Source organism: Athene noctua, chromosome 7, assembly GCF_965140245.1.
Source record: "Athene noctua chromosome 7, bAthNoc1.hap1.1, whole genome shotgun sequence".
Taxonomy (NCBI): Eukaryota; Metazoa; Chordata; class Aves; order Strigiformes; family Strigidae; genus Athene; species Athene noctua.
The window spans coordinates 38629771-38653431 of NC_134043.1; the positions used below are offsets into that span (position 1 = coordinate 38629771).

A 23661-nucleotide genomic window follows, 5' to 3' on the forward strand; every position below is an offset into this window, starting at 1 on the left:
CCCGAGAGCCTGACTGTGAGCACATTTGGCTTGCTAAAGAGACTGAGTTTTAGTCTATATTATAATGGGTGTATGAAAAGATTAAAATAATGTAATGGAAAATCAATTACAGGTTAATGATCATAGCCAAATTCATGGTTTAAACCCTTTTTTTTGTTTGTTTCTTGCAAATGGATGTGAAAATTTACAAGTAACAAATGGTTTAAAAGAAGATCTTGAACAATCTAGTACAAATGACAAATTTAGCACAAATAGTGTGTAGGGAGACTGTTGAGAACAGTCATGTTAAACACACTCCTCCTCAGACAAGCTGCCTGCAGTGAGAGGGTCTAGGCTGCAGAGCCCCTGCCAGCCCCTGCCACGGGTGAGACAGGGCACCTCGCTCCCACAGCCCCTGCGCTGGGAGCGGAGAGGGGTTCATGGGAAAACTGAGGACATGCACCCTTCGTGAAGTCCTGGTGGGTTTGTTACTCTTCCCGCAGAAACCTTGAACTTTTTGTTTAGAGTACATCAGTGGGAAGCTCAAAGACACTTGAAACAGCTTCCCACCCACTTTCCATTTTTGTACCCGGTGAGAATTATAGATGAACGGAGCCTAATAAGATTTGTTGATTTAATGCATGTCTTGAGTCCACTTTGCAGTTAAACATGCTTTCATTTTTCACAAACTGTTTTCCAGTTCAATTTAAAAATTACTCTGGGATAACATGGGAAATCTATTAAACCCTCTGCCCCTTTCAACAAACAGTGCATGTAGTAATATGGACAAGAAAACCACTGCTGTTATTAGGATTTTTATCAAACTACATCATTTCCTGTTACTGCTCTGAGTAATTTGTATTTATTATTAACACAGTATTTATTTTAAATTATTATTAACACAGTTATTCTGTGTTAATAGCCTGAGGAGCCAATGTATATACTGAGTGCCCTTTAAATTTTCCTTTGGAGTAAGATTTTTTTTTCCCCAGAAATGGGAATAAATGCAAGCAATATTAACAGTCAACCCTGTAAGCCAACTGTTGCCTCTTTTTATTCATACGGTACCTACCCAGTGCTGTCCAACATCCTGTTGCAACATTTGGATGTTGCCATCATATAAGTATTTGCTAACCACTAATTATAGCAGTAAGCAACAGAAAATTTTAAGCATACTGTGTTGGTATTTTTAAGGGTGATGAGCTGTTTTTGTTTCCTACTACTCCTGTAGATGCATGTTATCTAACTTGCACCCCAGTGTGTTCTGCCAAAGGTTGTTTATTTCTGCCATGCTGATGTTTGGTCACTCTATGGTGCATGTTATGTTTCTGATGACGGGATTATAAATGCGTTTGGAATTGGACAGCTCTAGGAGGCAAAAACCCCACGTGTAAATAGTGATCCATAAGCAGATGAAGATTTGGGTTTGAACTCAAACATTATTTGTTTGTGGTTTTGTTTTTAATTTAATAAAACCAAAAGAGAACAGGATTGAGCCTTATGGTTCTTGAAGGGGAGCCAAGTTTCAGCACAGGTTAGTTACTTGGGACACGGGATGTTCATGACCTCAGCAAAATCTCTCGGATTAATCCTAAAACTCACTGGGCTACCCCTTGGGGAGGGTTGGCAGTGCACAGCTGAGGAGATATTCAGTCTTGGTATCTAAAGAGCACATCTGTGCTAATCAAATCATTGTGTTTTGTCATATCAGGAGTTTGGCAGTTGATCCTCACAACGGTGTGCTGAGTTGTGCACTGACAGGAGGGACTTCTGTGGTTTTGTCAGCTTTTGCACCCAGACGCTGGCTGGCAGGTTCACATGCAGCGGTTAGGGCTCACCCTGGGCTGGAATCTGGCGTATGCAATTTCTGCCACTCTTCCCCTCCCCTTTCTACTTAGAGTGATGAATTCACACATTGAAATCAGTGAAGGTTTAGTCATTAACTTTTGTTACTGCCAATTTTTGTAGGAGCCAAGGGCTCATTGAAAATAGAATACTCACTCCCCATACAGCACCCTCCCACCTCCTCCCCCCCAAAATCCCTTGAGGCTTCAGTTAACATAAAGATGAGATTTGCATGTGACCTGTCCAACATCAGCTTTACTTACACAATACAAAGAGGACGTTCATGTGCTGGTGTAGCTGATTTGGGAGTTTCTTTGGTAGGTGGCTTTCCCATATTGCCACATGTAAACAGCCAAGATAACGTGTATCATGAAAGTTGCAGAGGAGTGCTGCAGCAGTCCATGCCAGCTCCGCTGTGAGCACAGACTTTTTTGGTGGCGATCTGTTGATTACCATCACGCCATCTACTGCGTGAGCACTTGCTGTGCCTGGGAGACAATGGCAGTCCAGCTGTGGTCCCCAGGGGAACAACGGATGGACCATAGTTTCTAGCAGTGGCAGCTACAACGGTCTGATGTTACAGTGGTTCACCCAACCCTGTACCTGTACACCTGGAGTGAATCTTCTTGGGAAGTTGAACGGCACGGACCCGTGCCCAAGTCCTAGGCTGCCACGTCTATCTCTTCCATCTTTCTTCTTAATATTTTTATAAAAGAGAAGAACTTGCTGCAAACATCTTCCCTAGAAAGAAGACTTATGAGAAACTTTATGTGCTTTCAAATAAGGCATAAAATGTACTCGCTGATCAATTTTCTGTCCTCATTAAGTCTCTCAGAGGTGAGTTCAAGGGAAAAAATAAAGATAGGAAGAGTTTGGAAATGAAGTCTCTTTATTTACAATGAAAGAAAAGATAACTCAAGAATACTGAAAAAGGCTGAAACTCAGCGGCTTGGGAGGTGGAGGACAGACTCAATTAACATAATATTGTGCAGCTGCATTGCCACATGTATTATTTCCACTTTGCTACCAGATATTTAATGTATGTGGGTAGCCAGTGTTCTCTTTTTGTTTGTTCTAAATACTTCACGTGTAATGCACTCTAAGATGTAGTTCCCAGTTGTTACAACAGAACAGAGATTGATAGAGCAAAAAACCACCCACCAGTGTTTTCACACGCTACATATTTAATGACAAATACAGACTAATAATAGAAAGTTTATTTCTGTAATAAAGGAAAGGAAAGAAAAAGCAAACAAACTCACACCAAATCTGGAATGACAGTTTAAAAAGGAAAAAAAAAATCTTATAATAGCAATCCACTTCAAGTAATTAGTTGTCTGACTTTTAGACAAAATCTGCATAAAATGTGAAGGTGAATTATTCACTCTTGTTCCTGGATACACACATGAGAATTTCTGTATTGTATTACTGGAAATTATGGGGGTTGCACCAGAAGAGCATCTTTCCAGCTTCTAGCATGCAGCAAGGTGTCTGTAGCCAGGAAGCTCCTTGCTTCTCATGTGTCTCAGAGATTCAGAGCTGAAGCTCTGAAACTCATTTTTTTTCACTATACTGGGTACTGTGATGTAGGAGCCCAGTGTGTTGCATGAGTTTTGGGTCTTGGTTTTTTGGATTTGAGCTCATGGTGAGACAGGCAGAAATAGTGTTAATGCATAGCTGTATATTGTCAGTATGTGTTTCCCATTTACCTGACAGATGAAGCTATGCTGGTGAAGTTTAATGAACGAATGAATGAATCATACATTATCCTGTGATGTAGTTCTTGTGAGAAAGAGAAGTGCATAAATCTACAAACTGCATAAAAGAGGGAAGGGGAGGGAAAGCACTTGGATAATTCTGCTGGTTTTCCACTATTTGCTATTTTATTCTTCTCTCGTAATGCTAAATTCAGAGATACAACCTTTGTTAAAACAGGTCCTACTCCATCAGCAGGTTTTATTTTTGCTGGTGTTTCAGAAAGCATGTAAGATAATGATAATTGTTGAATTTAGGGAAGAGCAGTTTACTTTCTCCCAGTTTATTGTTTGTATTTTGAGAGACATAGCATACCTTCATTTCACTCTTCCTTCTTACTTAGGATTTTCACAGAGCAAGAGGGGAAATGCTAAACAAGAGAGGGGCAAAAAGAAAATAGGATAAAATATCCTTTATAATGTCTGCTGTTGGGGGAGAAGAAAAGGAGGATTCCGTATAAAAGGTCCCGATCAGGTATGCACTGTTGTACAAGCAATTTAGTTTTAGTTGATTGTTTCCACCAGGAGGTACCTTCAGCATGAAGAAACTTCTCCGGTTTTACAGGGAGAAGGCAGCAGTCACATCCCAGTCCTCAGGGCCTGGGCAGCAGGATGTGAGGACCATCAGCTTTCCACCCGGTCTGCTGAGTGCGTGCAGATGTTTGGAGATGAGTTTACGTTGCATGTGTCCCTGAGATTGTTTCAACCATAGCAGGGATGAGATCAAGCCCTGATCACCTCCAGGACACAGGAGAACATTTAAGATGATGCATAATCATTTTTGCTCATTTTCTTCTCTTTATCAAGCTCAGGTCTCCCTCATCTTGACAATGGCACCTCAAAATACAGGTTACAGGTTAGGCCCACTCAGTTATGATATTTTTTTTCCTTGTCAGTCAGCATCAGGGAGGTAAGGGGCAATTGGATCCATCCTTAGGCTCTGTGTGCAGGGAAGGGTCCACACCTTCTCCTGTGCTCCTCCTCTGAGTAGGTGCGTGCGGGGAGACCAGTGTCTATATCAGGAAGAAGTGGAGCTTTTTGTGAGAGAAGAGTGGTGGTATTACAGCAGAGTGGGAAGGTGAATGCCACCTTATGACTAGCTCCTTGCTGCACATTCTTTGTTTGGAGTTAGCAGTTTGGTCTGTGGGATGTTTGCATGCAACTTGTGCACTGGGAGGTGCACATCAGAAGCCATTTGCATTGGGGAGACAACTGCAGGTTGAACACGTTCTTTTCCATATGTTTCATTGTGAATATACACAGAATAACACTTACTGCTTTTTATAGGCTGCTATTTGATTACAGTGTCTCAATGTTTATTGGAGCTGAAGAACTGAGTGATTTTAAACAGTGGTTAAAATCACCGTTAGCCGAAGCTATTGTAATGTGTGGATTGTGATTTGGCTCTCCACAGTCTTTGTCTTCTCGCCCAGTTTTATCCATTGCAGTATGGCCCAATAAAGGGCTGGTGGTGTACGCTGTGTGCTCTTTGTCTCAGCCTTGAAGGTTCTGACTTCCTCCCTTCTATTTCAGGAGGTCATTAGTGCTGATGAGATTAGAGGTTTATAACTTCAGGTCCAAGTCATTAGTCCTAATTTAATCAGTGCATTTGAAAATGTTTCCTCTAATAAAATTGTAATGACTTTACATGATTTTTCATGCTTATCAAAAACATGGTTTTAACATTTTCATATTTAGAGGGACTGAGCTTCTGGAGAGGAGTATACATTAGTACATCATTGCTGAGCCAATTTCCTGCCTCGCCGTCTCTATCCGCAGTAAATCAGAATAACCTAGTCAAGTGTAATCACAGCCAGTGTGGCACTGGAGCCAGGCCTTTGCAAACAGCCTAAAATCCTGGGAGAGGTCCTTTGCACAAGCAGGATTGCTTCTCTGCTGCCGCCTTCATCATTCAGCTGTGTGCTTTGCCTTCACATGAAATAGACTGTTAGAGGGCTTATGATAAAGGAGAATATAACCATCTATAATGTAGAGGTTTGATTGGAGAAACAGGTTTTATGTTGCAAGTGGAATGAGATAAATAGTCCCTCACAGAGGGAACTGAATTACAAAGGCAAAGCAAGAGCAGTGGTGTTACAGCAGAGCTGGGTGTTTGTTCAGAGGCTTTTGAATAAAACTAATCCAAACGCTTGGTTTTCAGGAATGTTCCAGTAATGCATTACGACGATTTAATTCAAATTACCTCTGTGTTTAAACAGTCCGCTGTATGCATTTTGGTTCAGGCAGGTGAGGAAGGGAGCAGGGGACATGAACTTACTGTGTGCCAGGTGCATCAGCCCTGTGTTTGAACACACAGTTGCAGCTGTTTCATGTGCTGCTCCCACAGCTGGGCTTCTACAGGGCAAGGCAGGGAAGGAAAATCACACGAGTGGTTTTGATCTTGTGGGTGATGAACTGATGCAAGGAGGGAGAATTTGACTGTGTCAAAGGTCAAATGAAGGGTCTGTGGGAGGGCTGACATTTTAATTTGCTCTCGGGAGCCTTGCTTAGTGTCCAGAAAACGGATGGAGGAGATGCAGGAGTGGATGCAGTTGTGATGGAGGAGTGGGTGCCAGGCAGTCACTCTGTAGTGCCAGCAGAGGGGTGGCAGCTCACTGGGATTCCTCGCTTGGACTTTAGGAGTGTTGGTGCTCCTTGTTGCTCCCGGAGAGGAAGAGCCTACCTATATGGCAGTGCTTGCGATATAAATGACCAAGTCCTCCTGCCCTCTGCACCTAAGCCACTCGTTCTTCCTAGGGCAAGAGTCCAAAAGCCGTGTGTGGGTGTGAAAGCGCCAAGAGAGGTTTCTGTCTGCGTTATAGTAGCGCGGTGGCGGCAGCATGGTGGCTGGTGATACGGCAGCGTAACTGGCAAATTGCAGTAGGCAGATGGCAGGTCTCACACTAAAAAAGAGGATGTGTAAACGACCGAAGATAGGTTTTTAACAGTCTTTTTCAAAGCCAGAAGTTTGTCACTGTATGAGCTCTCAGTCTAAACATCCCTGTGAAATTTCAAGCCTGAAGTCTACTAGTGGCTTATTAAATAGTTTTGGCAACTGAAATGGATACTGTGAATCACTGTGTTCATGCCTGAGTGCGGAATGTCTTGGATGTCTCAGGCTTTCGCCGTTCAGCACAGGCCAGCCAGGCTGTGCCCGCTGCCGCCCCCCACCTGGCCGACACTCTGCATCAGGTCTGCAAGGGATGAGCCGTCCGAGAGCCAACCCTGGACAGCAGTTGTGCACAAAATGCTTGGGTTTGTTGACAGGTTAGGGCAGAGCCATTGGGGAAGCGGTGGCATGTTGGGTGTCACTGTGCTGCCTGGCTGCCCTGGCAGGTCTCTGCCTTTGGGGTCTGCTGGGGCCACGTGCCTCTGCTGCTGCCAGAGGGGCTCCTTGAGTTCGACATTTGGCCTCAAGGATGAGAACTGCTGATTGCCTTCTGCATCCCTCATCCTTGCCACGCGCAGCTGCGTACCACAGCGCACGGGCTGGAGGGGTTAGCAGGGACGTGCCTGTGCTCTGCAGACAGCTGAAAAGATCAGGCTGGCTTTTCTTTCATTCCAACCTCTGTTAATTCTTTTTTTTCTGGCTGATCTGTTTTAACAGTGGGACTTAGTTAAGGGGAAGAGTATTTCCTGTACAGCGCAAATTGCCATGTGCAAATATGTAATGTAATTCAGCTCTCTGGAACTGCCGTGTCCTGTACAAACCTCCAGCACTGTAGCTGCATATTAGTAATAGCCATTTTCTTTTTTCAGCCTTTTTAATACTGCAAAGAAATAATTTTCTGTTCCCAGCACCTGACAGGTGCAGTGATGTTAGATACCTCAGGAGTGAGGACGGGGTGATAAATGCAGTCACTGAGAACGCGGAAGCAAATTTTCAGAAAATTAGGCTCAAACCATTAGTAACTTGAGCAGCAGATCCTCATCAAATCAGTAGCAACCCGAAACTAGCTCTAGTGATTAAACTGCCCTCCTTTTATCAACGTTAGTAGTGCAACTCTCGGTAACATTTGTTGAGAAGTAAATGTACTCCCTGGAGAACAGGTTTCCTATTTCTGGTGCTCTTTTAATGAGGAGGGAAAGTTGGACTGAGCAAGGTGTCGAAAGCTCTTTAGCTTGTCCAGTTCTCCAGTGTGCTGCCGGTGCCCCTTCTGCATGAGCTTCCGCTTATGACTTTTCTCTTGAACCGATAATTTCTTCACCCCCTTTGTGTATCAGTATTCTTTTTCTTTTTTTTTTTTCTTTGACTTGCTCTGTATGACTCATGTCTTAATTTTTGTTTATGTTCCCACTCTGCTTAAGGGCTCCCCATTCACTGTAAGAGTACATTGCAATATGCAGAATTTTATTGTCTTTCTTATTTAATTTGTAGACAGAAAACAAAGTTAAGCTGTGGGAATGGGCTTTATTTGTGGAATAAGAGAAGGTGTTCCCACAAATGGCCAGCAGCATCAGTAGGGCCTGGTTGAATATGATGATGGGCCCAGCCTAACCATGCATGAACTCTGAAACACAGGCTGAAGCTGATAGCTAGTTTGTGGTGGATAAACAAAGTTTAGAACTCTGACTTCTTTGAACCAAACAGAAGAGCCTCTGGAAACATCAAGAAACAGCAGATATGGAGAAAGAAGGTCTCGCTTCATGCTAGTGATCCTGTGGACCTTGGATGTAGATTGAACAGTCTGTTGATTAAAATAGTTGTAAGTTAGCTGGTAGTAGCAGGGCCAAAAGGGACCTTGGGGAAGAGACCCTTGGAAGCTATAGATAACTGAGTGCTGGTGTGTTAGACCAGGAAGAAGTGGAGTTAGGCTTCATTAGAGCAGCAGCTCTGGAAAATGGGTGTTGCACTGCGTGGCTCTTCCATCACCGCTTCTCCTAGTGAATGTTTCTGGAGAGGTAGAAGGTAGTTTCAGCCCTTGCATTTGAGTCCCATCCATGTGTGGGACTGCAGTGCCTCAGCTGGAGGGAAGCTGAGGTGGGTGAGCGCGCAGCTGTGGGTGTCTGCGTGGGGTGACATACCAGTGGTGGAGTTGAAGGCTTCAGTTTTGCTAAGGGACCATCTTTTGTCTGATGTGTGGAGGAGCTGTTTGGAGTTTCCCAAGTCATGCATTAGGCACACCCTGTACTGATATACTGCATTTAGAAGCTATTTGCTTTTACATTCCCCTGCTATTTGAATAATAGAGTTTAGCTGGGTAGTCCCTGATCCTGCAAGCATGTAGCTGGCAGCAAGAGATATCTTTAGAAAGAAAATACAACCTTGGGACTTAATTCAGTGGTGCTCAGTCCCTGATGCTGGCTGAGCAGACTATTGCCTGAAACTCTTAGGTATTTCCTCTTTTTTGTTTATGTTAGGGAGAAGATAAATCTGTTCAGCAGCATCTGTGCATCACCACTGACATTTTAATTTTCAGTCAAAAGATTTTTAATTAAAATCTGACATAATTTGACGTGAAAAATGAGAGTGAATTGAAATTATACATGCAGACTGAACTAATGTCAATTTATGTATTGTTTTCAAGAACAGCTCTCATTAATGCAAGCAGTAGCAGTGTATGCTGGAAGGGGCTCTGGTTGCTCCTTTTGGATGATTCTGCCATTATTCTACCAAGGTAATTATGAGGAGGGAAGTTTTGCGCTGGTTTTCCCAGTTTCTCACTGCTAGAGTTCTTCCTTTCTCATTCTGCCTCCTTTTCCCCTTCTGGATGCTGTGTAACCATCCTGGCAAGACATGATTGCTCTCTGGACTTCAAGGAGATACTTATGTGGGAGAAAATGTTTGCTCTTGAAATGGCTCAGGATGTACCAAGTTTTTTATAATTTTACAGGTTGCACTTGGAAAGGAGGTGGTGAAATCCCTTCATGGCTCCATCTTAGCTGTGTGTGATGATGCTCACACTGCTGCATGCCCGTGCTCCTGCGTGTGTGCTCACCCCCATGTGTCCTGTCTAAAGCCACAGGACTTAATGCAGCTTTATTTTCAATTCCCTATGTTAGTCACAAATGGAGTATAAACACATCCAGGATGTGTATTTAAAATACATTTATTTCCCAGACATTGTCTGTCATTCTGCACAGGCTTAAATAGAAAAATAAGAAAAGATTTTCCAGACCTTTTAATCCCATTCTTCCCTGTAGCATAAACACTTGCATCTTGTAGATCTAAGAGACATTTTCTGTCTCTGAAAATTCTGGTTGAACTATGGGCAGCATATCATTTTCTTAGCGAGGCTATGCATATGGACTGTTGGGTTTGCTTTTGCATTGGGCCAGCTCTGCACCAAACTCTGCTGAATAAACATTTTTCATGCCATCACTGTTCAAGCATATGAAAAGGAAATGGCAGAAGTAACGGGACACTTCTGTGTATCTTTTCTGGTATCGCATGAACAAAACCACTCAAATACAAAAAGGAAAAAAAATTACACTGAAACTTTTAAGTAAGAAAACAACATTTGGTATTATCCAAACTGAACTGTTTATTACATTTTGCTCAATGGGGAACTCATGGTCAAAGGGATATCGTTTAGGTTAAGAGGTTTCAAGCCCATTTCTCTACCTGCCCCCAGATCATGTTTTTGGTCAGAAATGAAAAAGCTTATCTTTCAGATATGTAGTCTGATTTTTCTGAAGATATCCCAAGCAGCCTAGTTAAAAAAACATTCAGGAATGGTGTGCAGTGTCTTTTCTGTACTTGCAGAGGAATGCCTTATTTTACTAAGACAAGTGTTTGACTTTTTTTTACTGCATGCTGATACATTCCTACCATGACGATGTGATTCACAAAACATGTCGGTTTGATAACAGAGTTAGAACAGAAACAGAGGGGTGGTTTTGTGAAAACAGAGGGGTGGTTTTGTGGCTCAATATAACAGCGTGTCAGCAGCGTTCACGGCTCCTCAGCCCTCTACTTCCTACACGACTGTGGGTGACTCTCTGAGATCAGCAAAGCACTAAAATATCTTTTAAGTTTCACTCAGTGTAGTAGATCTGTATTTAAACATTTCATTGACTTGACAAGAGCTGAGGATGTATCAACAGCTCTGTGCTTCATGCAAAGCAAAGTAACTGAACTTGTGCTTGAGTGAATGTTACTCTGGAGTCAGATCTGTTGCTTCAGTGGTTGATACAGAAGTACCTTTAACTTGATATACAATGATATGTGACATCTGTACTTGAGCTTTTCAGAAATGGGCTGCAAGGAAAACCTGCTTCATACCCAGTCTTGTATGTTCTTCTACTTGAATTTCAGAATTCAATTTCAAGCCATGTGTTTTCAGGAAGCAGAGAAAGAGAAAGCTCTCCAAGTTTATCATTAAGGAATCCAGAATGAGTGTGCCACCAAAAGCAAGCTATAAACCCTGGAAGGTAACAGCCCAGCCTTAGTGACTACTCTGAAAATGTTCTACCCTTCAGTTCTTCCCTTCTGTCACTTCAGATGGCCATGTTAACCCTGAAATCAAAGGATCTATTTAGACTCCTTCCAGATTTATCCTTTGTAATTTAGTATTATAGCTAATTTCTGGATGGTGTGGTTTTTGTAGTTTCATACACCACACTTTTCTAATGTTGCATGCGAGTTTATTCTGGGGCATATTGTTACTGATAGGAAGAAGTCATGTTTTCTGTCAGGGTTTAGGAAGGAACCAGCGATTGAGGTTGGGTTGTGCCAGCCTTTTAACACAGAAACAGCACAACCGAAACACATCTGTGTTGGTTTGGTTGTGCACAGTGCTCACCGAATGACCGCGCTTCACTTGGAGCACTTAGACTGGTGTTTGTATTTTCAGATACTGGCAAATAGTTGCAGGATGAAGCATTCATTTTTCATGAGGGCAGTAATGCCACTTCAGTTTGCTGAGCTACAACAGTGTGCTTTGATCAATAGAGAACATTCAGCAATTACAGAGTATCTGACATGCCTCAATTTACCTCGTAGCTGAAGAACTCATTGACAGATAATTTAATTGGCTTTGGAAGATGAGTTAGAAACGTGCTACTTTCCAAAGTACATAATTAAAAAATGTTTGCCACTTTACTGCGTACAAAGAGTTGATTATTTTTCTTCTCTCAGTTAATAATGATCCCAGCTGAAAACATTGTCTGCAGAAAAACCCTCTAATTCATTTTGTTCTTGTGTAGGCAGAAGGAGGAAAATATTTTCCATAAGCTTCAATATTGATTCAAAATTGGAAAACAGCAGAGAGAAAACCCACTGAAATTAATGAGCTATGGAGTTTACTGTCTATGGTAGTTCTAATGGATTTTTTTTTTTTAAATCTACCTGTAAATTACCTGGTTCTACTACAGTGTTTTGTTCTGTTATCCTGACTCCAAATATATCTTAAAAATAATATAGCCAGAAAATATGGTATAATTAAGAACGGGATTTCCATGAACTTCGTACATTGCTCCCGTGGGCTAGATTCTGCTTTCATTACATCCAGGTAAGTAAAGAACAATTGCTTTGTGTGAGCTAGGAGAATTTAATCTGAATCGGATTAATGATAGCATTAGGGCATTTATATTTTACTGCTGCCCCCCTTGCTGAACTACAAACCTGAAGCAACATTATACAAAGACGTTGTCCAGACTGTTTTCTATGTTTTCTGTATTTTTGCTCTAAGAAGCATGAGGATAGTGTTAGAAACTGCACGGAAAACCAGTGTATGCTATATACAAAAATTAGAGCTGTTGTGCTTACATAAGGTATTTCAGATGAAAGAGTCACGATGTTCTGAGAGAGGAGACTTAATTAAGATGGACAAATTCTCCTGGGTACAACAAAGCAGTTCTCTGGATGCAGCCTTGATTATACTGTAGTTCTTTTAAATGCATTACCAAAGTCTTCATTATTATAATTAAACAGACATAAAATATGTCTGCCCTTCATTGCATAAAGCTTTGCTTTAGGGTTAAGACTGGAAATTTCATGAAGAGCTTTAAAAATTAAAGCTGACAGGCAAAGCAAATGAATTCTATAATTTTCTGAAAACTGTATAATTTTTTAATTATTGTCCTTTTTAGTCTTCCATTAAAAGACAGACACATTTTAAAAAGTATCTAAATGGCATATTTGCAGCGATATGATTTTCCTGCAGCCACCAACTAGAAAAGAAATATACAGTGTCATGTGGTAAAAACATAGCTCCAAAGTTGACTTCCCCCAAGTATGCTGGGTTAGGAGCAGTCCATTCTGAGAATGAGTGTGTGTCCCCTGCCCCCTGGCATGTGGGGCACTTGCTGCTGCTGGCTCCCTGACAGGGCGCTTTCTTGTCCACCTCTGGTCTCTTTTTCCAAGAGCTAACAAGTCCTGCAGCTACATGGAGGTGTGTTCTTTTACCCTTTATTTACCTAGGAGCAATGTGTTGTGGAGTGATCATTGCTCATACACCCACCTAAAGGAACTGATGGGAAATAACAAGAAAGAAGAAAAGAGGCAACCAATTATTTTAGAGCAATAAAAAGGCGCTTCCTTAAAATTTATCTTTCCACTGTATCTGCTTAGCTGATTTTTTGTCTGTGGAAAAGTGGTTCCTAGTGGTTAGCAGCATTTTCCTGTGAATACTTTTCCTTCAGTTTCTATAAGTATGTGAGCAGCAAAAGAAAGACCAGGGAGAACCTCCATCCCCTGCTAGACGCAGGAGGAAACATGGCAACAAGTGATGAGGAAAAGGCTGAGGTGCTTAATGCCTTCTTTGCCTCAGTCTTTAATAGCAAGACTAGTTGTACTGAGGGCATCCAGCCTCCTCAGCCAGAAGACATAGACTGGGAGAACGAGCCCCTTGCATTCCAGGAGGAGACAGTCAGTGACCTACTACATCACATAGACACACAAGTCTATGGGACCAGATGGGATACACCCGAGGGTGCTGAAGGAGCTGGCTGGGGTGATCACCCAGCTGCTTTCCATCATTTCCCAGCAGTCCTGGCTGAGCGGGGAGGTCCCGACTGATTGGAAGTTGGCCAATGTGACGCCCATCTATAAGAAGGGTTGGAAGGATTATCTGGGAAATTACAGGCCTGTCAGCTTGACTTTGGTGCCCGGGAAGCTGATGGAGCAGCTCATCCTGAGTAACATCACACAACACAAGCGGGACAACCAGATGCTCAGGCGCAGTCAGCATGGGTTTATGAAAGGCAGGTCCTGCTTGTCAAACCTGATCTCCTTCTGCGACAGGGCGACCTGCTTATTGGATGAGGGAAAGGCTGTGTTTGTAGTTTACCTTGACTTCAGTAAGGCCTTTGACACCATTTCCCACAGCATTCTCCTGGCAAAACTGGCTGCTCGTGGCTTGGATGGGCACACGCTTTTCTGGGTAAAAAACTGTCTGGATGGCCGGGCCCAAAGAGTTGTGGTGAATGGAGTTAAATTCAGCTGGCGGCCGGTCACGAGTGGTGTCCCCCAGGGCTCGGTGTTGTGGCCACTCCTGTTTAACATCTTTACTGATGATCTAGACGAGGGATCGAGTGCACCCTCAGTCAGTTTGCAGATGACACCAAGTTGGGCAGGAGTGTTGATCTGCTCGAGGGCAGGGAGGCTCTGCAGAGAGACCTGGACAGGCTGGAGCCATGGGCTGAGGCCAACTGGAGGAGTTTCAATAAGGCCAAATGCCGAGGACTGCCCTTGGGCCACAACAACCCCCAGCAGGGCTACAGACTTGGGGAGGAGTGGCTGGAGAGCTGCCAGTCAGAGAGGGACCTGGAGGGGTTGATAGACAGCTGGCTGAACAGGAGCCAGCAGTGTGCCCAGGGGGCCAAGAAGGCCAATGGCATCCTGGCTTGTGTCAGCAATAGCGTGGCCAGCAGGGACAGGGAAGGGATCTTACCCCTGTACTCGGCACTGGTGAGGCCGCACCTCGATGACTGGGTTCAGTTTTGGGCCCCTCACTACAAAAAGGCCATTGAATGACTCGAGCGTGTCCAGAGAAGGGCAACGGAGCTGGTGCAGGGTCTGGAGCACAGGTCGTACGGGGAGCGGCTGAGGGAACTGGGGGGGTTTAGTCTGGAGAAGAGGAGGCTGAGGGGAGACCTCATCGCCCTCTACAGCTCCTGAAAGGAGGGTGCAGAGAGCTGGGCATGAGTCTCTTTAACCAAGTAACAAGCGATAGAACAAGAGGGAATGGCCTCAAGTTGCGCCAGGGAAGGTTTGGACAAGATATTAGGAAGCATTTCTTTATAGAACAAGTTTTTAGGTGTTGGAATGGGCTGCCCAGGGCAGTGGTGGAGTCCCCATCCTTGGAGGTGTTTAATAGTAGGGTCAACATAGCACTGAGGGACGTGGTGTAGTTGGGAACTGTTAATGTTGGGTTGATGGTTGGACTAGATGATCTTCAAGGTCTTTTCCAACCTAGACAATTCCGTGATTCAGGTTTTTTATGCTTCTTGTAAATAGCTTCCATTCCCAACATGACTCTGAAGTAATGTAGAAAGTGTTATGTTTGCTTGGCAGACATGGCCTTTGCTTAATTCTCTGCAGCATAATTATAAGTCACGCATTTTTGTCCCAGCTTTTGAACCATAGCTCTTTCACGCTATGCTCCTGCCATCATTTGCGCACACTTGCAAAACTACACAATGCCAATATTTAGCAGATGTCTTTTAGGCCCTTCTCAAATTGCTTTGGGAGTGTGCCTGTTGGTGGTAATGACAATTGTGCAAGATGGTAAGGGAAGCTTGTGGTTTAGCAATGGGGCCAGTGGCTTTCCATGCTCAAGAATGCAGATAGAAAACTTGGACTTCCAAAACCAAAAAGTTGCCTGAAACCACTGGCCCAGCTGCTCCCATCCCTGCTGTTAGACACCCCCTTTTCTGCCTGAATATGACCCCCAGGTGAGTGGAAGGATGGAGACGCTGTCAGAGACTGCCTTGTCTCTGAAGATACTGAGATTTGTGCTTTAGAGACATTTATGAGTCTTATGAGAATCTAAATCCAGAGAAGATAGTGTTTCCTAAGTAGTATTCCTGGAGTCATAAGAAGAACTGGAAGCCAGGGGTTCCCACTTCTCTGGTTGCAAACCAGTCTTCTTGCTCAACATTTTCTAAACATTGCAAGTGTACAAAACTATTGGAGATTTCAGGTGTTATTTTATTCTCATAAAGTACTAAGTTATGTCACAGTTACAGTATAATTGTACTGTGGTTAGATTATTTATTTTAATACCCCTATTGCCACTAATTCATAATATTTAAATATTAGCTGGATGGAAGCAATTATGCCAGGTTGGTGATAAACTGTAAAAATGTATGTGCCATGTGAAACCCAAGGGACCATAATAATCAGACAATGCAGCTAATTTACTTGTGAGAAAAAAGAATTGTAATTATTTAGTAAAATATATGACCAGAATAAAATTACATTATAATTACAGTCCTGTATTTATTAAAAAACCCAAGCGACTGTTTTTTCTTTTCCTAAGACTTGAGCTCCAGGAAGCAGGAGATCTCTGCCCTTGAAGGTGGATATTTTTGAAGAAATGTGATAAAAATTGTAGCACATCACCATAGCAAATCATTTATTCTTAAAATAAATTGGATGTTTATGATGCTACAGTTGCTGTGAAGGCTTATCAAAGTGCTTGTAACCTGCATCATTTACTCTTGATTTTACTGAGTGATGCAAACGTTCAGTGTCTGCATTGGTAAAAATTTGGAATATGCCTACTTATTAGATTCACATAATATGATTTAATGAGGCTACCACAGCTGTCTCTCGAGTACTTATTTCTGTTGTATTAATGGGGAAATCTGTGTTTTGCTTTTAAGGGAGACATTTAATTTGTTTTACTGTTGCTAAGTAGACCATTGAAATAATTGTTTCACTTGTATGTTGGTTTTAGCCCTGTCAACTCCTTTATCAGTGTAGCAGCATGTTTCATGGCTTGACGCAGTCTGCTTTTATATCAACATGCATAATTTATTCCTACAACCTAGCTTTTCAGCTTGAGGATGTTGAAGGTGAATATATTGAATGCACTATGCACATAGTTGCAAAGCTAGAAAACTGCAGATGAGAGTAAAATACTTCAGAAATTTTTGAGTATGTGTACAGACATGCCTTGATGCCCATATGTACGCTTTGTAGAGGAGCAATCAGAACGTTTTCCCTAACCCTAGTTTTGTGATGAAGCTTGTTGACAAAGGATAGTAAAGCACAAATAGGACAACCCAAGTTCACGGGCATGCCACGTGCACGGGGAGGTGGACCACACACCCACCCACGCTGGGCGAGCTGGGGAGCGCCGGGACTGCTGCAGGGATCTGTCTTGTGGGTTCCTGTGGAGGTGGTGTGCGTACCCCTGCGAGGGCCTGCACACCAGCTGTACAGACTCCTACACCGCAAGGATGCTTTCCGAAATTGATAAACAGTTTCCTCAGAGGAGCTAATGCATTTGTTGGGTATGCTGAAAGTTGCTTTTTGCTCTCACAGAATGCTGGAGCCTTTAGACAGCGTGCTCGAGGCAAAATTTCACCCCCTGTGCATTATAGATCAGCTAAAATGATATTGCTATCTTGCCCACATAGTTCATATTTAGCTTTATGTATTCTGTCTCAACCTATTTAATAATTCAATTATGAATGACAATCAGAATTTTAAAAAAATATTACCATTAAACCAGTTTTATTACCTTTTTTAATATTTTTTTTTGTATCTTCATTGATAAATTTAAGGATTGGGGTTAATCTGAATCAGCGTAAATGTGATTAATGAAGAAATAATTTAAGTTGATTAAAAAGGGCTTAAAATAATGTGATTAGACTATGGAGATTTGGGTGGCTTATTGGATTACACATTTTATTCCCAGAGGGTTGTTGTAAGATTCAGAATGAAATTAAATTGGTCATCCTATTTTGGGCCCCTAGTGCCTGGTAATCTCTAGTGCCATGATACCACACCAGAAGGTATAGTCACGTTCAGTGGTTTTCTCTGGAAAAATAAGGGGTTGAATTTTTGAGCTAATACCTAAATCATCAGGCCAGAAGATACCACTGAAATCTGAATCACTCTCCATCATATAAGGTTTAAATGATCTCCTTTAAATGATCACCTTGGATCTCATGGGACATCCTTTAGGAAGGAATCAGGTGCTGATGAGTGCCTTTTGAGTGATGGAGACTCTCTTGCCATCCTCAGGAGGTAGAGAACATCATCAGCTGTCCTCACTGCAGGTTGTTTTTGGAGTTGTTTTTGGTGAGGTTTTTGGTTTTGCTTTTAAGTCTTAGCTTTACTCTGAATGTGTCAACTTCCAGGTGTTGAAGGGATATATCACCTAACAGCACTGATCTTATATAATCATCTACAATCTGTGACAATGACAGTCTACATCTTGAGTTCCTACAGGGTATGTAAGGAAACGTAATTTGAAGGACTTCTTAAAATACATTGATTCACTGTTTCATTAAACTACTCAACTGAAACCATTACATTCTGAATAAAATGCCCAAATATGCCTTTCTTAGAGTATAAGAAGTGACTTTAAAGTGATTCCTTATATTGATTTGGGCTTCTGCAATTGCTCATGACCTGATGATGTGTGTATTGAACTAAAAGAATCTGGAATCTCTTACTCAAATATGTTTTCCAAAATCTTCCTGATTCTTGTGGCTCTTGTGAATTCTCTCTAGATTTCAAGGTAATTTCTAAACTGAGGCTATCACGATGGACAAATACAAAGATAGAACTTTTCTATCCTGAGTAGATACCATACAACCAAGTATACCATTGTGATCTTTTTGTTATAATCTGTGTTAATCATCTCTGATGACAAAGTTGGTTTTTTTTCCAAAATTACCGTTTCCTGTACATAAGGCCTGTCCCTTGTGTTTCTAGATTTATGACCTCATATTCTGGATTACAAAGTTGGGGTTTTTTCCAAAATTACCATTTCCTGTACATAAGGCCTGTCCCTTGTGTTTCTAGATTTATGACCTCATATTTTGGTCCTTATTGGAACATGTTGCTTTTTTTTAATGCATTGCTTGTCAATCAGTCTTTTGGCTTTTGATGACTGACCCATATTCTTTGTTATTCATCGTTGTTCAAATCTTGGCTTTGTATCATCTTCAGACTCCATGTATATTGATTTTATGCTTTCTTCTAGGTCACTCTGAAAATGCTAAATGGCACTGGGCTAAGAATGGGTCCCTGCAGGATCCCATTTGAAGCATATCTGCGTGATGAGTGTTTCACATTTACTGTTGCATTTGAGACATATCGTTTATCTTGTGTTTGATCCATTTAATGTCTTCTGAGTTTATTTTTATTGCTATATCTTATTAATCAAAATGTCATTCAGTACCAAGTCAAATACATTACAGAAACCATAATATATTACAAAGTCTAAGTATATTACAAAGACTTTATTATGCATATCAAGCAAACCTTTAATCTCATAAAAGAAGAGATATCAGGTTAGTCTGACAAGCTCTGTTTTCCATAATGTTGGAAATAGTTAATGATAATCATCTTTTTATTCTTAATCAAATCTTTTTTCAGCTTTTCCATTATTTTGGCTATGAAAAATACCCACTTGTGGATATGCTGCAAATCCAGCATTCAGAGGTGTAATAAGGGGAGTACCAGTGGGGCAAGTTTTTCCTTAGCCTTTCTAAATTGATTTGACTTTTCCTCCTGAGTTACTACTGGAATCATTTACTGTTGTTCAGTGAATAAATGTTCTTTTTTACTATTAACACCACCGGTGTTCCTGCTCAGTGATAGACTACTGGTGGGATTCAGCCTTTTCCTAATATTTTCAAATGAACATGGACCTTCTCTGCTGTAACTGCCACCCGCCGCCAAACCTTTCTCCTGCTTGTATCAACTCCACTGTTGTAATTTCTTCTTTTGTCTATTTTTTTCCTTCACTAATTTCATTATTTTCCTTACTTTATAGCCCACACCAAAAACTTCTCTTATTTTCAGTTTGTAATGTACTGCTTTCTTGTAGCTGGTTTTCTTTCCTGTTTAAGAGACAATGTTTTTAACCAGCATAACCTGGCTCAGGTAATGTTTTCCATGAAATCACTGAAGAAAATTTACATGGCTTGTCTACAGGTCATCCTTTTCTGTCAGATTTTAAGGAGAACTTTCTTTTAAAAAAAAGTCTTTCAAGTTCCGACAGGTCAGATTCTAGCAATTGTCTCTTTTTTTGGGTTTTTTTCCTTTAAACAGCAGATGCAGAGAAGGTCTTGCTCTGATTTTATGTCTGTGTCTGAATAAGTAATTTTTTCAAAATACTTAAAATATATGTTGTGTTTCGAAAAGATGCAGAAATATATTAAATCATTGCAGCTAAAAGCCTGCAGGAAGGTGTGTGCATAGTCTATTGTGTTCATGTTTGAATTTTTGCATCGTGGGGTGTGGTGCATGATGTTGTTCTCTCTGGTGCCCAGGTGATGTGGAAATCAAGAGTCCATCTTCTATAGTTCCAAAGGCTTCAAGCCCAGTAGGTTCTTTCTGGTTTGAATCCTGGCACTCTGAGTCCTGTGGATCGCTGGGATTACTGCCACAGTTTATTCTGCACAGGGAGTGCAGCCTGTGCAGTGATACTGAGATGTGGACACTATGAGGGTGGTGGCCATGGCAGCATGCAAAGCGAGCTGTGGCTTCCCTGCTAGCAGGACCATGGGTGAGGACCCTGAAGCTGGGTCAGGTATCTCTGCATTAGCTCGCAGGTGTAGGAGTGACTGCACCCACTCCTGTGCTAATGTACAGAGCAGCTTCTAAATCTTGTTTCAACTAGGGACAGCAGAAAGTTGTTTTGGAAGGACATTGTGGTAGTGTCCTCTGCACTCACTGTGGAGCCATTGTATCTCTGACTAGCAAAAGAGATGAACATTAACGCTGTGCCAAGATGTGCAGATACTGCAGTACTCGTTTTCCTATTCCCTGGGGCCACAGCAGCCCTTATGTCAGGGTAATGCTGTAATTCAGTGAGCCTGCACAGTGTTTGATAGCAATATTTTAGAGTCCTGGTCATGGTGCTCCAAGCTGTTGGGAAGATGTTGAGGCACCAGATCTTTGGTGTTTCCCAGTTGTTGATCTTGGATCTTCTTCATTTTGTTTTTTTTTCTACTGCAGGTTCAGGCTGGTTACATGCCATGTGCACTTGTAATGCTTTTGCTCCATGTCTGTGTAAAGAGTGGATGGAGCATAGCTTCCCGTTTGTCCCTTATGTGGAGCATCTGGCCATTTTCTCCAGATGTAGCTCTTCCTACTGTGATTCAGGTTTTGTTCAGTACAAGGCCCTGTAGCTGCAGTCACCTCTGTAAACCTGAAATCAATGCAGAAGTTTTAAGTAGGTATAAATGAGAGGAATTCACGTTGCCTGAACTCTTATCAGTTACTCCTGATGCTGGCTGCCTCCAGATTGAATATAAGGCATGCATTTGATCTAAGTAACTTCGAACCTTCCAACCTGAGAGACTCTTTTGCTGTGCCACCTAGTAACAGTGGTGATCAGCTCAAATAAGGACCCCTGGTTTGATTACTCACCTCTCCTCCCCGGTCTGAAACAGCACTATCTGTTGGGACTCTGATGCAGACTGCTCAGTTCAGTTTACTTATCTGCAGAGGGGGGCTGATAGGAGCTGTGGCCTGCTTTGCGTGGAGGGAGGAGCTCTGCAAGGCAGGTCCTTTAAGAGGAGAGCAGACAAGTCATTATAATGATGCCTACTGTTGAACTTCTCCAGTGAGGACTATTCAGCATCCCAGAATAGTTAAGCTATTGTCTTCACTCTGTTTTCCTGTCCCCAGAATGCCCATTTTGCAGGGTGATGTTTCCTCCTGTTTTGATGAGAAGCTGACTGTAAAGTCATTATTGTAGGTCTTGGTGACAGTGCACTACCCACACCTGATGTCTGGGTAACCCTGAGGAGTTGAGAAAAGCCTACTGTAAATGCTGATATTGCTGTTCCCCGTGACACTTTTCTTTCCTCTGTGTCTGAGGTCCCTTAGTTGTTGCTTTCTCATGAATGATGATAGTGCTTAGGCTTCTGCTTGCAGCTTGAGCTGGACTTAAACTGCTAGTTGGTACATCTGCAAATCCAGTTAGTTGTTACTGTCGTGACTATTTTGGTATTTGGAAAATTGCTGGATGCTGTGTTCTCATGTATCTGTCCATGTTGTGTTTTTGTTCTGTCTTATATTTTCCGTTTATTCCATTACGTGTGTATCCCAGCTTTTAAGAACGCATGTGTTAAACTTTTGATGCAGTCTTTATTCCACATGTGCTCAACTCCCTGAATTAGCAGGAATTTTGCCTTGAAGAGGCTACTGAGGTCTATCCCACAGCATTAACATCTGCTCATGCAATCTGTTGAGCTGTGCAGTTAGCCCAAGCGTGACTGGCAGCATCCCTGCGGCTGCCTGTGCCAGTGATGAGGTTGTTTGGTTGTACAGCCCCCGTGCAAAGGTAGCTGCTTTGTGCCATGAGGTGTCAGCCTGGGTGAATTTTGAGTAGGTAACATTTTCTTTGTTGTCCTGTAAGTTGTCACAGTGGATATCTGATACTTACATCCTACGGGCTTTGCCAAGAAAGATTAGAGGGAGTTCAGCTCATTAATTTGTTGTAATAGCAGAGGCTGTGAGGAGAACTGATAAAATCTGCAAAATGGTCAGTCCTGGGATGCTTTCTGGGGATGGCCAGAACAAGACTGAGATTCACAGAAGAAAGCCTTGTGTGCTAATATTGAATACCAGTTTCCAATGATTGTTGCTACTTGTAGTAATTACATTCTGGTACTGTGGGTTCAAGCTTTGAATTATAGATTTTCCCACCACAACTACTGTAAATCTTTTAAGATTTTCAGGGTCTGGGATTCTGTCTATGTATAACTGAAATACATAGAAACATTCCTAAAAACCTCACCCTTTAGAGCTAATTAGTTTCTCCTGGGGAAAAAAAAAATAATAAAAAAATCAGGTAAGCAGTTGGCCAATTAAGTGGATCATCTGGAGTTTCTAGAGCAGATAACTTTTAAGATGCACTATCACAATCTATTTGTGAGGGCACACTAAGCTGACTGTTATCGGTTTCTTAGTGCTAGGTTCATGGGGGATGGCAAAAATCAGTATAAAGCTATAAAGCTTCTCTTTTAGCAACTGTGATACTCACTGGTGAAAATGTGAATTGTTTTTTTGGGGAAATGGCTCTTAACCACACTTAACAGGTTTAGTTCTCAGCATCATTACTGAATTTCACATCCTTTCACAGAAGCCCTGCAGCTCTTTGAGGACTTTTGGTGTCTTCCTATTGCCCTTAGCAGAATCCTGGAAGACTGTCCATGCTTTAGAGGCTTTTCAGGTAACTTAATTTCAGACAAATAATAATTCATGAGCTTGACCTCTGTGTGCAGGGTTGCTATACAGCTCTTATTGCTGCCCCTTTTCTTAAATTCAGATCAACGATTTATGTCCTAAAATTTTGACAAAGTGGGTGGGATGAGGTGGAGAGCATGTTTATTCATATTTTTTTAATCCCACTTATTTATTTCTGTTAGCTCTTTGATTTAAACAGAAGAAGATTGAGTGATCAAAGGTCAGGGTGGATGGGGTGGAGTTTTCCCACAACTGCTGATGGCTTAGTGATCCCGTTGTTTACACATCCAGTCCCTCTGACGAGGATGATGTGTTCAACAGGAGAGCTCCTATTTTAGGAGCGTGCTTAGACTGGAGCTCTGAATCCCTCTAGAATCGTTTAGAAAATTTTAGATGCAGTGAGGCCAGCACTCAGCTATGTCTTCTTGGTGTTAACTGATTTCAGAGCATCTGTGTGTACACTGAGAGCTAAGCACATGTTGAACTGGTCTTGTGGTTGAGGTCTTTAGGCTCAGGAGCAGGAGATGGAGTCAGCCACTGAGGTCACTTTATAGGGGGTGTCCAAAGAACTGAAAGAAACCATAGTATAAGTCACTTTTGAAATAAGTGTCTTGCTTTGGAAAGCACAAAGTGACCCATATAAGTAGGGGGTTTCTTTTTTGTATGTGTTACGTGCATGCAAACTTTGTGTTTCCAGTAGCAGTGTTTTGTAAAGAGCTAGGTTATCTCTGGTAGAGAAGGTCTTAGGGTGAAAAA

At 42.0% G+C, this 23661-nt stretch overlaps 1 protein-coding gene across 3 annotated transcripts in view; it reads left to right on the forward strand.

The window, feature by feature from the left end:
• The window catches only part of PLCL1 (phospholipase C like 1 (inactive)), a 210170-nt gene that overhangs the window by 137084 nt on the left and 49425 nt on the right, over positions 1-23661 (forward strand). Inside the window, exon 1 of one of the 3 annotated variants that reach the window (XM_074910802.1) lies at positions 22829-22891. The exons of the other annotated variants lie outside the window; for them this stretch is intronic. The gene's annotated coding sequence lies outside the window, so the exon portion shown is untranslated. Of the gene's footprint in view, positions 1-22828; positions 22892-23661 lie in introns of those variants that run through there. 3 annotated transcript variants of the gene reach the window in all.